Source organism: Ceratotherium simum, chromosome 35 (assembly GCF_057802395.1).
Source record: "Ceratotherium simum simum isolate JZ-2026a chromosome 35, ASM5780239v1, whole genome shotgun sequence".
NCBI classification, from domain to species: domain Eukaryota; kingdom Metazoa; phylum Chordata; class Mammalia; order Perissodactyla; family Rhinocerotidae; genus Ceratotherium; species Ceratotherium simum.
Window position 1 is genome coordinate 5,682,175 of NC_141934.1, and position 19,097 is coordinate 5,701,271.

The 19,097-nt window shown below is 45.2% G+C and overlaps 1 pseudogene; it reads right to left on the reverse strand.

Moving 5' to 3' along the window:
• Positions 1 to 8,694: 8,694 nt before the first annotated feature.
• Positions 8,695 to 19,097, reverse strand: part of LOC147912435 (uncharacterized) — a 29,584-nt pseudogene continuing 19,181 nt past the window's right edge.

Consider the following 19,097-nt stretch of genomic DNA (forward strand, 5'->3'; position numbering starts at 1 on the left):
GCGGTGTGTCGGTGCACACCTGGGACCTGAACCCGGGCCGCCAGTAGCGGAGCGTGCACACTTAACCACTAAGCCACGGGGCCGGCCCCCTATTTTTTATTTCTATATATCCTTTCTGAAAGGACACAATTTTAGAAATGGAGAATCAATTAGTGGATTCCAGGGGTTAGGGGCAGTGAAGGGCACCTCGGAGGGAGGAGGTGGATGTTGATAGAAAAGAACAACACGAGGGATCCCTGTGGAGATGGAATTGAAAATGGTGGTGGACATGTGAACCCACTCACGGGATAAAATCATATTGATCTAAATAAACACACAGCGATGAGTACAAGCTGCCTGGGGAATCTGAATTTGAAAATGTGCAAAAATTTTGTGAAATTCTTTACCAAATAAAATACACAGATGAAAAATAAGAACCTGAAAAGAAGCTCGAAATCACACATCACTAAGGAAATGGTAGTTAAAAACACTATGAGATACTACTACAGACAAATTAAAAAGGCTTTAAAAACACTGACAATCTAGTTTAATGAGGACGTGGAACAATTGGAGGTCTCATAAACGCCTGGTGATAATGAAAATGGAAAATCAAGCATCCATAGTGGAAAAGAGTTTGGTAGTTTCTGAGAAAGTTCTCTAAATATCTACCATATGACCCAGAAATTCCATTCCCAGGTATTTACCTGAGCGTCATGAAAAGTTATGTCTACACAAAACCTGTAACAAATGTAGTAAAGTTTTTAACTGAAATTGCTAAAGAGTGGAAACTGGAAACAACCCAAATGTCACTTCACTGGGGAACAGTTAAACAAACCGTGAGTGGCCCATGCAAAGGAATTCCACTCAGCAACGAAAATGGAATGGACTCTTAACAAACAACATGGATACATCTGAAATGCATTTTGCTGAGTGAAAGAAGCCAGAACCAAAAGGCTAGCAAGTATGATTTCATTTTAAGACCTTCTTGCGAAGACCCAACTATAGGGACAGACAAGAGATCAGGAGTTGTGCAGTGGGGGTGGAGGCTATGATTACCAAGGGTTCTGGGGAATTTATAGCTAATGAGTGAATTGTTATACATCGTCATTGTGGAAATGCTTACACCTCTGAATGCATTTATCAGAACTCACAGAACTGTTCACTAAATGTGGATTTTATTGTATGTAAATTAAAATTCATCAAAAAAAAGAAAAAAAAACTGTGGCTGGTGAAGCTTCCCAGGAGCCAACTCTCACTCAGAGACCAGTGTGCAGGAAGTCTAGATGGACCAGAGAACACACCCAAGGACAGGAAGGGTTGAAGGGAGTGGATGTGGGCGGAGATGGACATTGATCTGTGAAGCAGACACAGCCAGGCCCACAGTAGAACCAAAGGGGCTCTGGTCCTGGGCCTGATCTTCAGATCCTACCGACTGAGGTGGGGGCCCTGCCACTATCCCACCACACACACAGGTCACTAGATAGAGGCTGCCACCAGGAAGGGGAGTGTCCCTGCTGTGCCAGCTCTCTTCAGCAGAAGCAAGTCCTGGAGCTGGAGTTCAGACACACTAGCCTCTGGGGAATGAGGACTCCATCCTGCAGGGGAGGGGCTAGGATACTGGTTGACACAGAGGACACCTAGAACAGTGACAGACACATTGTCAATATTTTTGATTTCATAACTATTAAGGAATAAAGACAAACACACACACAAAATGGACAGGAAAAGACAATGAGAAAAGATAAACGGAACAGCATAGGATAAAAACATAATGGAAGAATTAAACATAACATGACTAAGAGGAGAAATCCAGAGACAGAGACAGAGAGAGAGAAGGAGAGAGAGTGAGAGATGCACGATGAGCCAGAGGGGAAGGACCCCTCCTCCAGCACATTCTCACTCCTAGCCACCTGCCTGGCCTCCCCTGTCCACTCACAGCCACAGCAGCTCCAATGTGCCTCCATATGGAGGTCCTGTGACCTGTTTCAGCTTCTCCCTGGACTGATTTGTCAATAGCTTCTCAGGCTTTAGAGATTCCCCAACTGTGACAATGACACTACATGACATTCATTCTTGAGACTCTGTTAAGGCCACAGAAACAAGTACCTTTGAAATAAACTGTTACTCCAGGTCTCAAGATCACCTGGCATCTGTGAGGACTAGTGCACGGGTATGGACAACTCAGAAAGGGACATTCGTCCTTCACACCATTCATTAGTCACTTTCACATGACAAGAGCTGACAGTGGCCTCTGATGAGACCCTGACCCTGTCATAACCTTGACCATAAAAAACGGCCTCTAATGGTCCCTTGGTCCCTCTCTGACAAGGCTTTGTGGTGGCAGCTCCCTCACTGCTTGGTCACCAACTAAGCACGACAGGGGATGATCTTTATCTGCTCCCCTTTTCCACTCACTGTCATCACTTTGTCCCTCTGTCTGTCCATCAGAGTCTACTGCTGACCATCTTCCAAGTTGTTAGCACACAAGGCCCAGGTGGACATGGATGTGGGGTGGTCCACACTGGGGTTTGGATTTATTTCCCTACAGTCTTCCTGACTCCCTTTCCTACAACATAAGTGGTGGAGGAAACTCCCCACTGGAGGGACCCATGGAAGACTTTGTTTGGGACAAAGTCACTGCAAATCCTTGTAGAGATAAAGCCTTTAGTGGAGTGGGGAGGATGAGAGATGTCCTTGTGACCCCTGTGACTCAGCCAACCACAGGCTGACACACATCACTGCAGGACTGAGCCCTGATGTCCATCTCTCCTCCTGCCCTCCTGCACCCTGTCCACTCCCTCCCTGGGAGACCAGCCACGTCCTCCCCTCCTGCCCACTTGGAAGTCTTCCAGGCCACAGGCAGCTCCTGGGCTTTCCATCTCAGAGAATAGACATGGGGGTAGAACAGCCTGATGTTCTGGAGTTCAGCCCCAAAATCCCAACTGACCTTGCCCAGGGACTAGAATTGCTTGGTCAATATGGTTGCTCCATGTTTACACCATGCATGTGATTCCAGAAAATCTAGGGAGGAAATCCATGAGACCAGTAAATCTGTCCCCTCCAAGAGTATTTCAGGTGGATCACTCACAGGGCTGAGACTCGGGGAGGCATCGCATTTTACACCTCAGTGTCCTCTGTCCACCATGCCTTGCTGCTGTACTAGTGGATATTCTCCTGGCCCTAGAAAATTCTTTGGGTAGGATGTGCAGCCATTCTTGGCACCATAAGCTGAGAATCTAAGTCAGCTGGAGAAGAACAAGCCATGCTCCATGTTGGTCCTGCCACACACCTCCTAACATGCACCCTACTTACCTACTGTACCTCAGCTCAGCACCCACCATGGGGTTCAGATCTCACCGTCCTGCCTCCCCAGAGGGCCAAATGCTTCCTACTGAATCCTCAACCCTGACAAGAGTCCCGATGTACACCATGGTACACCCGGAGACAGGACATTAGTTGCAGATGACTCCAGGGTCTCTCCTGGAACCCTGAGATCTGTGTCCCTGTCTCAAGCAGAGCCCCATGGTAGGAACACAGGGCCCAATGGCTCTTAGGGACACACTCATCTCAGGCCAGCCACTCTATCAGGGTCATTTTCCTGCCTGGTTTGAACTGGTCTCTCCCATCATTATCCCTACAGGCCTGTGGTGGAGGAAACAGAATGTTGTGTTGTCAAAATGACCTAATTTTTGACATGTGTCTGCTTCATTCTAGTGAAGTCTCAAGGAGGAGGTGCAGGATGATGAGGTTTGCTAGGAGATCAAAGGTCTCAGGGTCCTGGAGAGGGACAAGGATCAGCTCACCCTGAGTCCCCATGGGAAAGAGGGAGGGGAGGTTCTCACCTCACTCACACTTTTCTGTGTCACTGTGGCATTCCAGTCTTGTCCATCAATTGTACGGATCTCACCACAGTGATACTCAGCCTTCCTCAGACTAGATGTTGGAGATGGTTAAGTACCGATCGGCCCCAAAGCTGGAGCCTGAGAAGCAGTCAGGGATGCCATACCCCTTGTTGTGGTTTCCATCATTGTTCACCTTCATCACATACCCAGGAACCTTCCCTGGTCTCTGCTGATACAGTGAATGGTGTAGGTGCTGTGCTCACTGCTCAGGGTGCAGGTGAGCTTGACCGAGGCTCCCGGGGAGGCAGATTCAGATGCAAGCTGGGTCAAGACAGGCAGAGCACAGAGACCTGGAAACAGAAAACACAAGAATGGTGCTCAATGTCCCAAGACTGGACAGAGGTCAGGGGACTGTGCTTGGAGGGAAATGTCAGGGAGGGAGACCAATGAGTGTCCTGGAACACTGTGACCTGTGGAGAAAATGAGCGGCAGGAGGTAGAAGGGAACCCAGTACATGCTGGGGGGCTTCCAGGAGCTCTGCCCTGAGGCTGCCCAGCTGGACTGACCTCTCCAAGCTCCACTCTTATCCTCTCTTCTTGCAGTTAAAGAAGGGAGGAGCTTTGAATGCACATGTATTCTCCATTCCTTCTGTGTGAGCACTTGTCTGAGCCCTGAGCCTAAGGACCTCCTGCTGGTAATTTCCTGAGGTCAGAAGAAGGGCCAGGTGTCGGTTTCAGAGTTGGGGGTTGATTCCACCAAGTAGAAGTGTCAGCAAAGGAAGCATCAGTCATGGTCTTTGCACTTGAGCACAGCCCACGGGACTTGGAGCTATTAGAGTCCCCAGCCAGAACCCACAGTGCCACCTAATGCCTACAGAATGAATGTCATCCTACAAGTACAGCTAGTTCAACAGAATGACTCCTTCTGAGCACTCAATAGATGCCAGACCCTTGGTGAGTGTTGACATGCACCCCCCACAACCAGACATCACAGTAACCCCCCAGCAGCCCTCTGCTTATGGTCAACTTCTCCTCCAGTCTGATGAGGAGGGAGCCATCATTGTGAGGTCAATTGATTTCTCCAAATTCCCCCAAACAGTGAGGAGTGAGTCAAGATTCCAACACAGGAGACTGACCTCAGAGCCTGACCTGTGAGCCCCTCCCTGCGAGCCCCTCCCTGCCTGCCCCTTGCCACGCCACATGTCCTCCTACTCCCTAATCCCAGCCCTCCTGGGCCTATGTGACCACCCTCTCTTCTGTATTCAGGTGCTCCTTCCCCCTGAGTTTGTTCTGAAGAGCTCATATCTTCATGGTGCTGGAATCTGTATGTCCTGGTGAAAACAATTCTCTCTGCAGACAGAGGTGGGGACTCTCCCTCTGCTCCCTCCATGACAGACAGCACAGGAGCATGTGTCAGCGGGACGTTGGGGAAATCAGAAGTCTGGTTGCTTCCTCCTGTCAGGCTCATCTCCTGACAGGTTAGGATCAGGATTCCTTTTCCAACGTGGCCAAGGCCATTGAGTTTGAACAACTGTCAGAGTAGGAACAGAAACCTCAAATTTTTTATAATCCTGATGGCACGATGCCGATTTCACCAAATATCCTGAAGAAATGTATTTGTTTTCAAATTTAGTACTGCTGAGGAAGTGATGACGCTAATTCACTGACAAAATGCTGGAGACATTGTTCATTGAAATAACATGTGAAGCGCTGTGCTGATACCTGTGCACAGACAGGAGACCCACGTGCTCACTCCTCAGAGTTTGTTCTGAAGAGATCATTGAAGATGAGACGAGGGCCACATCCCTCAGACACGCGCACCACTGTTCCCGCTGACTGTGTTACACACGGCTCCTCTCCACCTTCCCACCTCGATGCCTCCTCTCCTCACACTTCACCCCTCAGAGTCTCCCCCATGGGGCCCTTCTGGCCACTCCCCTGGCCAGTTCTGACCCCTTTGCTTCTGGGTCTCATTACAACATGGAGGGAACTTGTTAGTACATCCTGGGAGAACTGACCATCATAAAAGTGATCAGTGTTTGTGAATTAGGCAAATATATCTCTTTGTGGAGAATACCAGGTCATCCAAGTTCAGTAAAATATTGCTTATGAGCAGCCTTCCTTTATTGATCTATGCATAAAATATAACTTTATGACTTCTCGTGAGGTTTAAATAAATGATCTTCCCACTGAATGGGATACTTGCAGCAATTTTTTACAAAAATTCACACAGATTTTTGTCCTTCATTACACTGACTAATAACAATAACGCGTTTTGATGGCCCAGATTCATTTTTAAAATTGTAGTTATGTTTAATATCTTGTCTTTTAGAACAGAAGGAGTATGGACACGTTATAAAAATTTCCTAAAATCTATGTTCCCTCAGTATTCCTGGTTTGGGTGGAAAGTGAAGCAGCCATCCCGTCCCTATGAAGTCTGGTCATAGGACCCTGCTTCACTCTCTGGTGGCTGCCAGTTTGTCCTGCAGGGACAGGTACCCCAAGGAAACCTCCTCCATCTAACATGCTCTGCCCACAGTGGGGACACAAGCCACGTGTAGCCGCTGAGCATGAATGTGGGTAGTCCCAGTGAGACGTGCTGTGGTTCTGACATGCCCACCACGTTTCAGAGACTTAGTGTAAAACTAAGGTAAAATGTATCTATGTTTTTTAATTTAATTCCTAGTGAAGTGAAATTATTTCAACTAATTGAGTTAAACAAAATATATTATGAAAAATAATCCCACCTGTGTCTCCTCACTTTATAAATGTGGCTACTGGAATATTTTAAATTACAAATGTGGTTCAAACATTGTTTCTATTGGACAGGGCTGCACAGCAAAGTCACAATATTAGTCGTTTAGTTTTGAAATAAGAGAAAGAAATTTCTGGCACCTGAAGGACAGGCCAAGTCTCAGATTTGAAAGCACAATGAGAGGGCACAGGATGGTGGTGAGGACCAGGGACTCTGGGGTCAGACGACCTGGGTTTGCTGCCAGGTCAGCCACTTTCTAGTGCTGACCTCAGGCAGGTTGCTCATCCCTCCAGGCCTCAGTTTCCCCATCTGTAAATTGGGTGATAATGAGAATGCTTGTTCACAGAGGATTTGTGATTAAAAAAGTTAAAATATAACATGCTTTTGAATGTATTTCATACATATTAGGCACATATGAACGTTTCCTCCTCCTCCTCCTATTAATATTCTTATTCCTTATTCTTATACGTAATATAAAGCAAAGACACTGAAATACTGGAAGGAGGAAAGTTATGGAACCAGAAAGTCTTGGGTTTGGGACATTTGATATTGGTAACATTTCTTAGTAATAAAAAAATACACATGCACACACACATGCACACATACATGCACACATACACATGCACACACGTGCACACACACACACACACATACAAACAACCTCACAGATGCAATGCCCTTTTCACAGGTCATGACGAGCACATCCTCCCAGCCTACTGTCCTGATCACTAAGCCTTGGCACCCAGGGATGTGGTCTTGGTTCTCACAGTTGACGTCATGGGATATCTGAGCAAAACTACTGCAGAACTCCTTCATGCTTGTCCAGATCTGTGATGTGTGTCATCTCATCCCTGTTGTCTCACTAGACTCAGCCTTGCTTGTGACTCTTCATGCTGGGAGGAGGTACCTAGTTCTGCAGAAACAGAGAACCTGAACTGCACACGTTGACATCACGGTGTGTCCTCTGACCCGTCCACAGAGGGCAGCATGCAGACCAGGGTGGTGTCAACTTAAAAAGCAAATTCACTGGTTATTTTACCCTCAAAATGAGTTTATTCAGGAATAGCCAAAAGAATTCCAATTCCGGATGTGCATACTATGGCAAAAGATAGGCAAATCCAGAAAACGAAGGATGGACGCTGTTTTTATAGAGGAACAGGTGGATTAGGGAGGGATTGCTCAAAAGGAAAGTCCATTGGGGGAAAGTAACATTTCAGGGTGGCAACGGCTTTTCATTGGCTGAGCTGTTGCCGGATTGGGAGAGAAATCTTCTTCAGTAGTAAAGTTGTAATTCTTGTTGGAGATGTGAGCACCTCTCTTCCTATTTGGAGTCATCGACGTGGTATGATAGGGTGTGAGAGATGCCACTACAGACCTTCCTGACTCCTTTTTAGTGAAGGTTTCTCTTATTAATTTCTAAAGGGGGCAAGTGAGGACCGAACAGCCTCAGGGTTGGGCTGGTGTCACTGAGGGGAAGGGCCACTGGGCAGAGAGAGCAGGGGCACTTCACACTGATCCCTCAGGTCAGTCCAGAGAGCACACGGGGAGTTTACTGCGCTCTTACAGATGCTGTGTCCACAGCAGAGCTGAGCTGGTTCAGGAGAAGCAGGACCTGCAGTTGGAGGAGAAGCAGATCAGCTTGATGTCCAGGGACTCCGCCAGGATGGCAGCTGCCAATGAACCACCCTCACTGAAGAAATGGGGTTCTTGTCTCACTTATGGCAGTTCTCTACAGACAATGGCAATTCCCAGCGAGGACACAACTGTGAGCACAAGGGACCCCCAGCCAGTTTTGGTGGGTAGGTCTGGACAGAAGAGGGATCTAGATGGACACCCCAGTGTCACTATGCTGGTTTTCTTCAGTCAGAATCCCAGTCTGTCATGGGAGTGAGGGGCTTCAGGAATCATTGACGGTGGGAGGTTCTATGGGAATGATCCTGGACAGTTGACCAAGGAGTGGCTATTCACCCCTATACGGAAATCCAGGGACCATATAGCAGTAGACATATGTCGCCCTCTCTCTGTTCATAACAGATCCTGGTTCTCCAGCTCACATCCTGACCCAGAAAACACCAGTACATCCTGGTCCTGCCAGCCCTAAATCCACTCCTGATCCACCCTACACAGAGCCTGCCTGGAGGACTGGGATAATAAGGCAGCCTGGGGATCTCAGATCTGGGGACTTGAGCCAGACCTGCTCATTGCTGTGTCTACAGTCCTCCTGGGGCTGGAGGAGAGTGTGGCACATACGGGGAAGGAGTTTGTGTCTCACTTCTTCATCTGCCTGTGTCATTGTGAGCATTACTACTGCTGTCCCTCACCTGTCAGTAATAGTCAGCCTTGTCCTCGACTTGGGCCCTGTTGATGGTCAGTGTGGCTGTGTTCCATGATTTGGAGCCAGAAAATCGGTCAGGGATCCCTGAGGGCCACTTGTTATCCTCATAAATGACCAGCACAGCGGCCTGGCCTGACTTCTGTAGGTACTACTGAGCATCCTTTCTTCCAATGTTTTCTCCCCCAGATGTGATCTTTGCCATCTGTCCTGGAGCCACTGACACCGAGGGTGGCTGAGTCAGCTCATAGGAGACCACAGAGCCTGCAAGAGAGAAAAGGAGAGGTTGGCTTGAGGATGAAGGGCCCATTCCCAGGAGATCTCCCACCTGACTCACCAGAACTTAGCTCCAGGGATTCTGTTGGCCCCCAGGGCACCCCCTCCAATCAATCTCAGCACCTGTGTCCCATGGGATGGACTAATGGATGGGCCCTCTGAACAAATGAGGAAACTCCCCTTTCTCTGAGCAAGTGCAGCCCTTCAGGGCTCACACAGAGGCAGTGAGCACAGTGTGGGGATTTCGGCCCCACCAGCCCCTCATCCTGCAGCAGGTTCATGAGCATCCTGCCCCCACAGGGTGCTGAGCTCAGAGTCAGGGCCACACTTAGAGCCCTGGGGCTGAGGTGGGTGTAAGTGTGGGTGCAGCACCTGTGCATGAGCAAGGAGGTTGACGAGGAGAGGGGTCCAGGCCTTGGTGGAGGCTCCCTGATCCTCCTCCCTGAGGCCCAAGGCTGGGAAGGTTTACTCCCAGGCCTCTCTTATCCCATTGCAGGGGGGAGCTGCTGGGTGTGCAAATCAGCCAGGGCTCAGGGGTGCTGCTTGAGGAGCTCTGTGGTTTCAGAGAAGGGCTCAGCCCCAAGGGACAAAGAGAGGGGAGGGGCGGCCCCTGAAGAACCCGTACTCAGCCAGTGGATTCTACTCCTCCTTCTGCTCTCGTAGTTGGGGGCCCACAACTCCACTCCAGACTGTGCCCTGTCCTCGTTTCCTGGCCTGGTCACAGCAGAATCAGAGGTGAAATCTGTCTGCATTTTCCAGGAACCTGAAGACTTTTCCACTGAATAGTCCTGGGCCCTGTCATGAAGGTGGTCAGAGTCACAGTGCTGATGCTGGGTTATTCTGGAACCCAGGTCCTTCCTCTGTTCCACCCTGGCTCAGGAGGGAGGTGGTTAATATCAGTCAGGACTCAGGAGTGTCATGTCTACAATTGTCTTGTGGTGAAGTTCACATATTGGTCTAGTTGTAGCTCCACCTTCATAAGCTTCACACAGGAGGTCTCTTATGACCCTCCAGGTCACCGTGCAGTGACCCTGCTCATCCCCACTCTACAGGTGACACTGCAGGCTTAGCCAGGTGAGGGGCCACCCTAGACACAGCTCCTGATTGTGGAGAGGGGGATAAAATTCCTCCCGTGCCAAGTGCATGTGGAGTTTGTAAAGATCCACTGAGGGGCTGTAAGTGTCTGCCCTGGCCCATGAGGTCCTGAGCAGGCCGTAGGTGCTGTGCCTCAGTATCCCCAGTGTGTGTGATGGGCCAATGACAAATCATGTGCTCAAAAGAAAAAGCTGAGTGCAAGAGAATGAAATTTGACTGTAAATTATAAGAATACCTCATGTGAAACTTATTTTTAAATAAGTTTCCTTCAGTTGCTGGGGAAAATGCATTAAGTAATAAAAATACTTTTTATAATTAATTAAGTCACATAAAGGTTATTGTGTATCCACAGTTTGCCTGGAGTAGAAAAAGAGCAAGAAAAAAGTTTGGCACCAGCCCCTGGAGTGAGATGGGGAAAGGAGGAGCTTCTCCTCCTGGCAGGACCAAAGATCTCAGAGCCAAGCGAGGGAGGTGAAAATGTGTGATCACACGGGGGACAGGAGTCTGTGGACATCATAGAGCTTTAGCAGGACTGGGGTGTGTGGGGGAACTGAAGTGTTTGAACCTGGGCCAGAGAAATAGGCAATTTCTACCAGATTGAGATCAAAAGACCACAAAGTCAGATTACATGTACATCGTCTTTTAAGTTGACACTGTAGAAAAAAATGAAACCTCTGCCTTCAGGTGTTAGGTCATGGTTACTACCTTCCCTGCGTGTTACAATCTCCTGGGTGGATTTGAAAATCCAGGAGCCCAGGTCCTTGCGGGTCTCTCTCTGCTGCCCCCTGGTGGCCGCTCCACACTGACCGCTGGAGGCTCAGGGCGTCCTCTGTCCAGGTGCAGATTCTGAACCTACTGCTCACGTGGTGATTCCCTGATCCATGCACTGCTGGCCCCAGGGGAGGAATTACTCTTCTCTATGAGGCCCCTGCCTGCCTTAGACCAGGCAGGAGGGGCTCAGATCACCCAGGAAAACATGAAGATGCCCATTTGGAGGAGTAGGAGGCGGGGCCCACCTGAGGCTTCCTGCACATCCCTACAAGGTCATGGGTGGTCGTCCAGGTGTTCCTGGGCTTGGCATTGGGGACACAGGACTCAGGGGATGACTCTGATTGGTGCTGGCTGTGGGTGCAGAGCTGATGTGGGGCTGGTGGTTACTGCACTAAAGACAGAGACAGGAGAACATCCACCAGCAGATGTTTATTCAGCCATTTTGGTCTGGCACATTCCATGCTGGAATTCAACATGAGCAAGACATGATCCCTGATGGAATGGATTTTCCATTTCATGGGTGGGGCAGAGTAGTAGACACACTGGGTCTGCAGTTACAGCAAATTGTCCACACCAATTTCTAACTGTGCATTATCTCTTCTATTTGTTAATAAGCTAGACATTTTCCCTAGGTCCTCAGCAGCCTGATTGACCGAGTGACCCAGCACTGGCCCAAGGGATGTAAGGGTCAGTCAGCTGCAGTTCTTTCAAGAAATTTTTCCTTTTGTGAAGGAAAGAAACTGACTGGATTTATGCAGCACCTTCCCTGTTGAATATGGTGTGATAGCTGGAGCTGCAGCAGCCATCCTGACATCTTAAGTTAACAAGAATGAAAGCAAAGTCTCCATAGTAGGGACGGTGTGATGGAAAGTAAGAAAGATCTGGGACCTCAAAGAACTGTTGACTACCTGAAGAACAACTGCCTGACTCCAGACTTATTGTTGTGGAATAAAAATAGGCTCCTGTCTGTTCATGGTTCTGAAGGTCGTGTGTGTATACTTGCATTAAAAAAAAATTTTTCCTGACCAATTAGGGAAATAATCAACACTAATAAATTAATTATTAAAATAATTAGAAAGATCCATACAGTGATTGCTGATGTGCAGACAATTAATAGAGAGAAGAGAACAAAAAATGACAGGTGAGTGCTGTATGTTGAGAGGCTGGAGGAGAGCTCTCTGGAGAGGTGACTTTAGAGGAGCTGTCAGGATGGGAAGATGGAACAAGTAACAGGAGTTGTGCTTGGGGAGAGCAGAGTCAGTGCCCTGCAGGGAAGAGTCTGGTTTGTCTGAGGCTCTGAAAGAACAGTGAGAACCTACGGTGTCTGTGATTCAAAACCAGTTCAGTTCCAATGTTATATTTTCTCGTAAGAACTTGGGGGCATGGGCCAACCCCGTGGCGTAGCAGTTAAGTGCATGGTCTCCACTGCTGGCGGCCTGGGTTGGGATCCCAGGCACGCACCGACGCACCGCTTCTCAGGCCATGCTGTGTCGGAGTCCCACATAAAGTGGTGGAAGATTGGCACGGATGTTAGCTCAGGGCCAGTCTTCCTCACCAAAAAAAAAAAAATCAAAAAAGAAAATAAAGAATTTGGGGGCAGATCAATGCGTTGTCAGATCTGGTGAGGGGGAAATTTCCTCTTAATAAACCAAGTTAATTAGTCAGGTTATTTTGCAGCAGTTTAGCACACATGGTGCCTCCAGGATGAAGCTCCTGGGGCAGGGACATGTTTGACACAGATGGGTTCAGACCAGCCCCCTGGCCCTCCCTAGGTTAGCTGGAGGCTGAGGCCACTCAGGGCAGTGGTTACTAGTCCCTTCTCTCCCCCACTACCCACCACACAGCCACATGGGGATTTATGGTGCTGTCTGTGCCTCTGGTCCTGGGCCATCTGTCTAGGGTCCCACAGGATGACCCTTCCCCACTTTCCCCAACACAGATGGATGGGTGTGCACTTGACACAGAAGGGAAGGGGCTGAGAGAGGGTGAGCGATGTTCCCAATGCTACCCTTGAAGGTAGTGAGAAGAGCAGGACATGGGAGGTCCTGAACCGGAAATAATAACCTCTTCTGAGTGTAGTAGGACCAGGCTGGGATGGAAGAGGGGATAGGGGCTAGATCTTCAGCAAAACTTAGGGGCTCTGATGGAGACGGCTTCTCTCCGTCAGTTCTTCCAGTTGCCTGTGGGGGCGCTGCTGCATCTTGACGTGGGGCTGATCAGAAATCCCAGGGTAAAATACTCCAGATTAGAAGCAAGTAGAGCAGCTGTTTCATGATCTTTACCCTTAAAGAATCCTGAAATTATTGTTTAGGTCCCAGGGTTAAGGTACATAAAATAGTCTATCGATAACTCATGTTCCAATAGGTGACAAGTAATTGGTATATCTATTAATCTAATTATAATGGTCAATGCTATTTAGAGCAGTCCATGTTTCTTTTTTTTCCTCTGTGGTCTCCATCTCCACAAAGGAGACATTTGCTCTCATATAAATATGGAGGACTTACACAAGGAAGCTTATGGTTTTTCTTTTTAAAAATGTGGTGGTTTCGAGATCTCCTTTATAGACCAATATTTGCTTTATTTTTATTTATTTATTTTTTTATTTTTTTGTTTATTGCAGTAACATTGGTTTATAACATTGTAAAAGTTTCAGGTGTACATCATTGTACTTCTATTTCTGCATAGATTACATCATGTTCACCACCAAGATACTAATTACAACCCATCACCACACAAATGTACCGAATTATCCCTTGCACCCTCCTCCCTCCTCCCTCCCCCCTTCCCCTCTGGTAACCACCAATCCAATCTCTGTCCCTATATGTTTGTTTATTGTTGTTATTATCTACTACTTAATGAAGGAAATCATACGGTATTTGACTTTCTCCCTCTGACTTATTTCACTTTGCATTATACCCTCAATGTCCATCCATGTTGTCACAAATGGCTGGATTTCATCAGTTCTTATGTCTGAGTAGTATTCCATTGTGTGTATATACCACAGCTTCTTTATCCATTCGTCCCTTGGTGGGCACTTAGGTTGCTTCCAAGTCTTGGCTATTGTGAATAACGCTGCAATGAACACAGGGGTGCATGTACCTTTACAAATTGGTGTTTTCAAGTTCTTTGGATAAATACCCAACAGTGGAATAGCTGGATCATATGGTAGTTCTATCCTTGATTTTTTGAGGAATCTCCATACTGTTTTCCATAGTGGCTGCACCAGTTTGCACTCCCACCAGCAGTGTATGAGAGTTCCCTTCTTTCCACATCCTCTCCAACACACGTTGTTTCCTGACTTGTTAATTACAGCCATTCTGACGGGCGTGAGGTGATATCTCATTGTAGTTTTGATTTGCATTTCCCTGATAGTTAGTGATTTGAACATCTTTTCATGTGTCTGTTGGCCATCTGTATATCTTCTTTGGAGAAATGTCTGTTCAGGTCTTTTGCCCATTTTTTAATTGGGTTGGTAGCTTTTTTGTTGTTGAGATGCATGATTTCTTTATATATTTTGGAGATTAAGCCCTTATCAGAAGTATGGTTTGCAAATATCTTCTCCCAATTTTTAGGTTGTCTTTTCGTTTTGTTGATGGTTTCCTTTGCTGTGCAGAAGATTTTTAGTTTGATGTAGTCCCATTTGTTTATTTTTTCTATTGTTTCTCTTGCCCGGTCAGACGTGGTGTTTGAAAAGATGTTGCTAAGACCGATGTCGAAGAGCGTATTGCCTATGTTTTCTTCTAGAAGTTTCACAGTTTCAGGTCTTACATTCAAGTCTTTAATCCATTTGGAGTTAATTTTTGTGTATGGTGTAAGGTAAGGGTCTACTTTCATTTTTTTGCATGTGGCTATCCACTTTTCCCAACACCATTTGTTGAAGAGACTTTCTTTTCCCCATTGTATGTTCTTGGCACCTTTGTCAAAGATTAGCTGTCCATAGATGTGTGGGCTTTCTGGGCTTTCGATTCTAGTCCATCGATCTGTGTGTCTGTTTTTGTGCCAGTACCCTGCTGTTTTGGTTAATATAGCTTTGTAGTATATTTTGAAATCAGGGAGTGTGGTACCTCCAGCTTTGTTCTTTTCTCTCAGGATTCCTTTAGCTATTCGGGGTCTTTTGTTGTTCCATATAAATTTTAGGATTCTTTGTTCTATTTCTGTGAAAAATGTTGTTGGAACTTTGATAGGGATTGCATTGAATCTATAGATGGCTTTAGGAAGTATGGACATCTTAACTATGTTAATTCTTCCAATCCAAGAGCACGGAATATCTTTCCATTTCTTTGTGTCTTCTTCAATTTCTTTCAGCAATGTTTTATAATTTTCAGTGTACAGATCTTTCACCTCTTTGGTTAAGATTATTCCCAGGTATTTTATTCTTTTTGTTGCAATTGTAAATGGGATGGTATTCTTAATTTCTCTTTCTGCTACTTCGTTGTTAGTGTACAGAAATGCAACTGATTTTTGTATGTTGATTTTGTATCCTGCAACTTTACCATATTCGTTTATTACTTCTAAAAGTTTTCTGGTGGATTCTTTAGGGTTTTCTATATATAAAAACATGTCATCTGCAAATAGTGACAGTTTCACTTCTTCCTTTCCAATTTGGATCCCTTTTATTTCTTTCTCTTGCCTGATTGCTCTGGCTAGGACTTCCAGTACTATGTTAAAGAAGAGTGGTGACAGTGGACATCCTTGTCTGGTTCCTGTTCTTAGAGGGATGGCTTTCAGTTTTTCACCATTGAGGATGATATTAGCTGTGGGTTTCTCATATATGGTCTTTATTATGTTGAGATACTTTCCTTCTATACCCAGTTTATTCAGAGTTTTTATCATAAATGGATGCTGTATCTTGTCAAATGCTTTCTCTGCATCTATTGAGATGATCATGTGATTTTTATTCTTCATTTTATTAATGTGGTGTATTACGTTGATTGATTTGCGAATGTTAAACCATCCCTGAATACCTGGAATAAATCCCACTTGATCATGGTGTATAATCTTTTTAACATATTGTTGTATGCGATTTGCTAGTATTTTGTTGAGGATTTTTGCATCGATGTTCATCAGTGATATTGGCCTGTAATTTTCTTTTTTTGTGTTGTCCTTGTCTGGTTTTGGTATCAGGGTAATGTCAGCTTTGTAGAATGAGTTAGGGAGCTTCCCCCCCTCCTCAATTTTTTGGAAGAGTTTGAGAAAGGTAGGTATTAAGTCTTCTTTGAATGTTTGGTAGAATTCCCCAGGGAAGCCGTCTGGTCCTGGACTTTTATTTTTGGGGAGGTTTGTGATTACTGTTTCAATCTCCTTATTGGTGATTGGTCTATTCAAATTCTCTACTTCTTCTTGATCCAGTTTTGGAAGGTTGTATGAGTCTAAGAATTTATCAATTTCTTCCAGATTGTCGAATTGGTTGGCATATAGCTTTTCATAGTATTCTCTTATAATCTTTTGTATTTCCGAGGTGTCTGTTGTAACCTCTCCTCTTTCATTTCTGATTTTACTTATTTGTACCTTCTCTCTTTTTTTCTTGGTGAGTCTAGCTATAGATTTGTCAATTTTGTTGATCTTTTTAAAGAACCAGCTCTTGGTTTTATTAATTTTTTCTATTGTTTTTTGGTCTCTATTTCATTTATTTCTGCTCTTATTTTTATTATTTCCCTTCTTCTACTGATTTTGGGCTTGGTTTGTTCTTCTTTTTCCAGTTCCTTTAGGTGCATTGTTAGATTGTTTATTTGAGATTTTTCTTGTTTGTTGAGATAGGCCTGTATTGCTATAAACTTCCCTCTTAGAACCGCTTTTGCTGTATCCCATACACTCTGGCATGTCATATTTTCATTTTCATTTGTCTCCAGGTATTTTTTGATTTCTTCTTTGATTTCTTTGTTAACCCAGTCGTTGTTCAGTAGCATTTTGTTTAATCTCCACGTATTTGTGGCTTTTCTGATTTTCTTCCTATAGTTGATTTCTAGTTTCATACCGTTGTGGTCAGAAAAGATGCTTGCTATTATTTCAATCTTCTTAAATTTATGGAGACTTGTTTTGTGGCCTAATATGTGATCAATCCTGGAGAATGTTCCATGTGCATTTGACAAGAACATGTATTCTTCGGTTTTTGGATGGAATGCTCTGTATATATCTACTAGGTCCATCTGTTCTAGTGTGTCGTTTAAGGCCAATGTTTCCTTATTGATCTTCTGTTTGGATGATCTATCCGTTGGTGTAAGCGGAGTGTTAAAGTCCCCTAGTATTATTGTGTTACTGTCTATTTCTGTTTTTATGTCTGTTAATAATTGCTTTATATATTTAGGTGCACCTACATTGGGTGCATAGATATTTACAAGTGTTATATGCTCTTGTTGCATTGTTCCCTTGATCATTATGTAATGTTCTTCTTTGTCTCTTTTTACAGTTTTTGTTTTAAAGTCCATGTTGTCTGATATGAGTACTGCTACCCCAGCTTTCTTTTCATTGCCATTTGCATGGAGTATCTTTTTCCATCCCTTCAGTTTCAGTTTGTGAGTGTCTTTAGGTCTGAAGTGTGTCTCTTGTATGCAGCATATATATGGGTCTTGTTTTTTTATCCAGTCAGCCACCCTATGCCTTTTAATTGGAGCATTTAGTCCATTGACATTTAAAGTAGCTATTGATAAGTATGTACTTACTGCCATTTTTTAACTTTTTTTTTCTCAGTGTTTTAGTAGTCCTTCTCTGTTCCTTTCTTCTTCTATACAGAATTGATGGTCACTTTAGTTTGACCTCTGTCTGAAACCTGTACTCTTAATTCCCCTCCTCCCTCCTTTTATGTTTTTGATATCATATCTAACCTCTTTTTTGTGTATTTGTATCCATTACGTTCTAATCATGGAAATAGATAATTTTTCCTATTTGTGGTCTTCTCTTTTCCCCTTAAATCAGTCCCTTTACCATTTCTTGTAGCACTGGTTTCTTGGTGACACACTCCTTTAATTTTTGCTTATCTGGGAAAATTTTGATCTCTCCTTCCATTTTGAATGATAACCTTGCTGGGTAGAGTATTCTTGGCTGTAAGTTTTTTTCCTTTTAGCACTTTAAATATATCATGCCATTCTCTTCTAGCCTGTAAGGTTTCTGCTGAGAAGTCAGCTGATAGCCTTATGGGGTTTCCTTTGTATGTAACTTGACATTCTCTTGTGGCTTTTAGGATTCTCTCTTTATCTTTAATTCTGGACATTTTGATTATGATGTGTCTTGGTGTGGGCCTCTTTGGTTTTATCTTGTTTGGTGCTCTCTGTGCTTCCTGTACCTGGATGTCTGTTTCTTTCCTTAGGTTAGGGAAGTTTTCATCTATTATTTCTTGAAATAGATTCTCTGCCCCCTTGTCTCGCTCTTCTCCTTCTGGGAAACCTATAACACGGATATTAGTGTGCTTGATGTTGTCCCAGAGGTCCCTTAGACTGTCCTCACTCTTTTTAATTCTTTTCTCTTTTACCTGTTCACCTTGGGTAATTTCTTCTAGTCTTTTGTCCAGCTCACAGATCCGTTCTTCTGTATCCTCTACTCTGCTTTTGAGTCCCTCTAATGAATTTTTCATTTCCAGTATTGTATTCTTCATTTCTGATTGGTTCTTTTTTATATCTTCCATTTCCTTGTTGACATTCTCACTGAGTTCATCTATTCTTCTCCCCAGATCAGTGAGCATCCTTAACACTCTTAGTTTGAACTCTCTGTTGGGTAGGTTGCTCATTTCTGTATCACTTAGTTCCTTTTCTGGGGTTTTGTCCTGTTCCCTTACTTGGAATGTATTCCTTTGCCTCCTCATTTTGCCTCTTTCCCTGTGTTTGTGTCTACATATTAGGTAGGTCAGCTACGTCTCCTGCTATTGGATAGGTGACCTTATGTAAGTAATGCCTTAGGATGCTTCCAGTGTGCTTCCCTCAGTTCTCAATGTTCCAGTGGTGACCCCTATGTGGGCTACGTGTGTCCTTCTGTTGTGGCCTGTTAGTTCTCCCTGTAGGCGCCCAGGGAGGCTGAGTTATGCTCCTGGCCAGCTGTTGTAATGCTCAGCTGCTTGT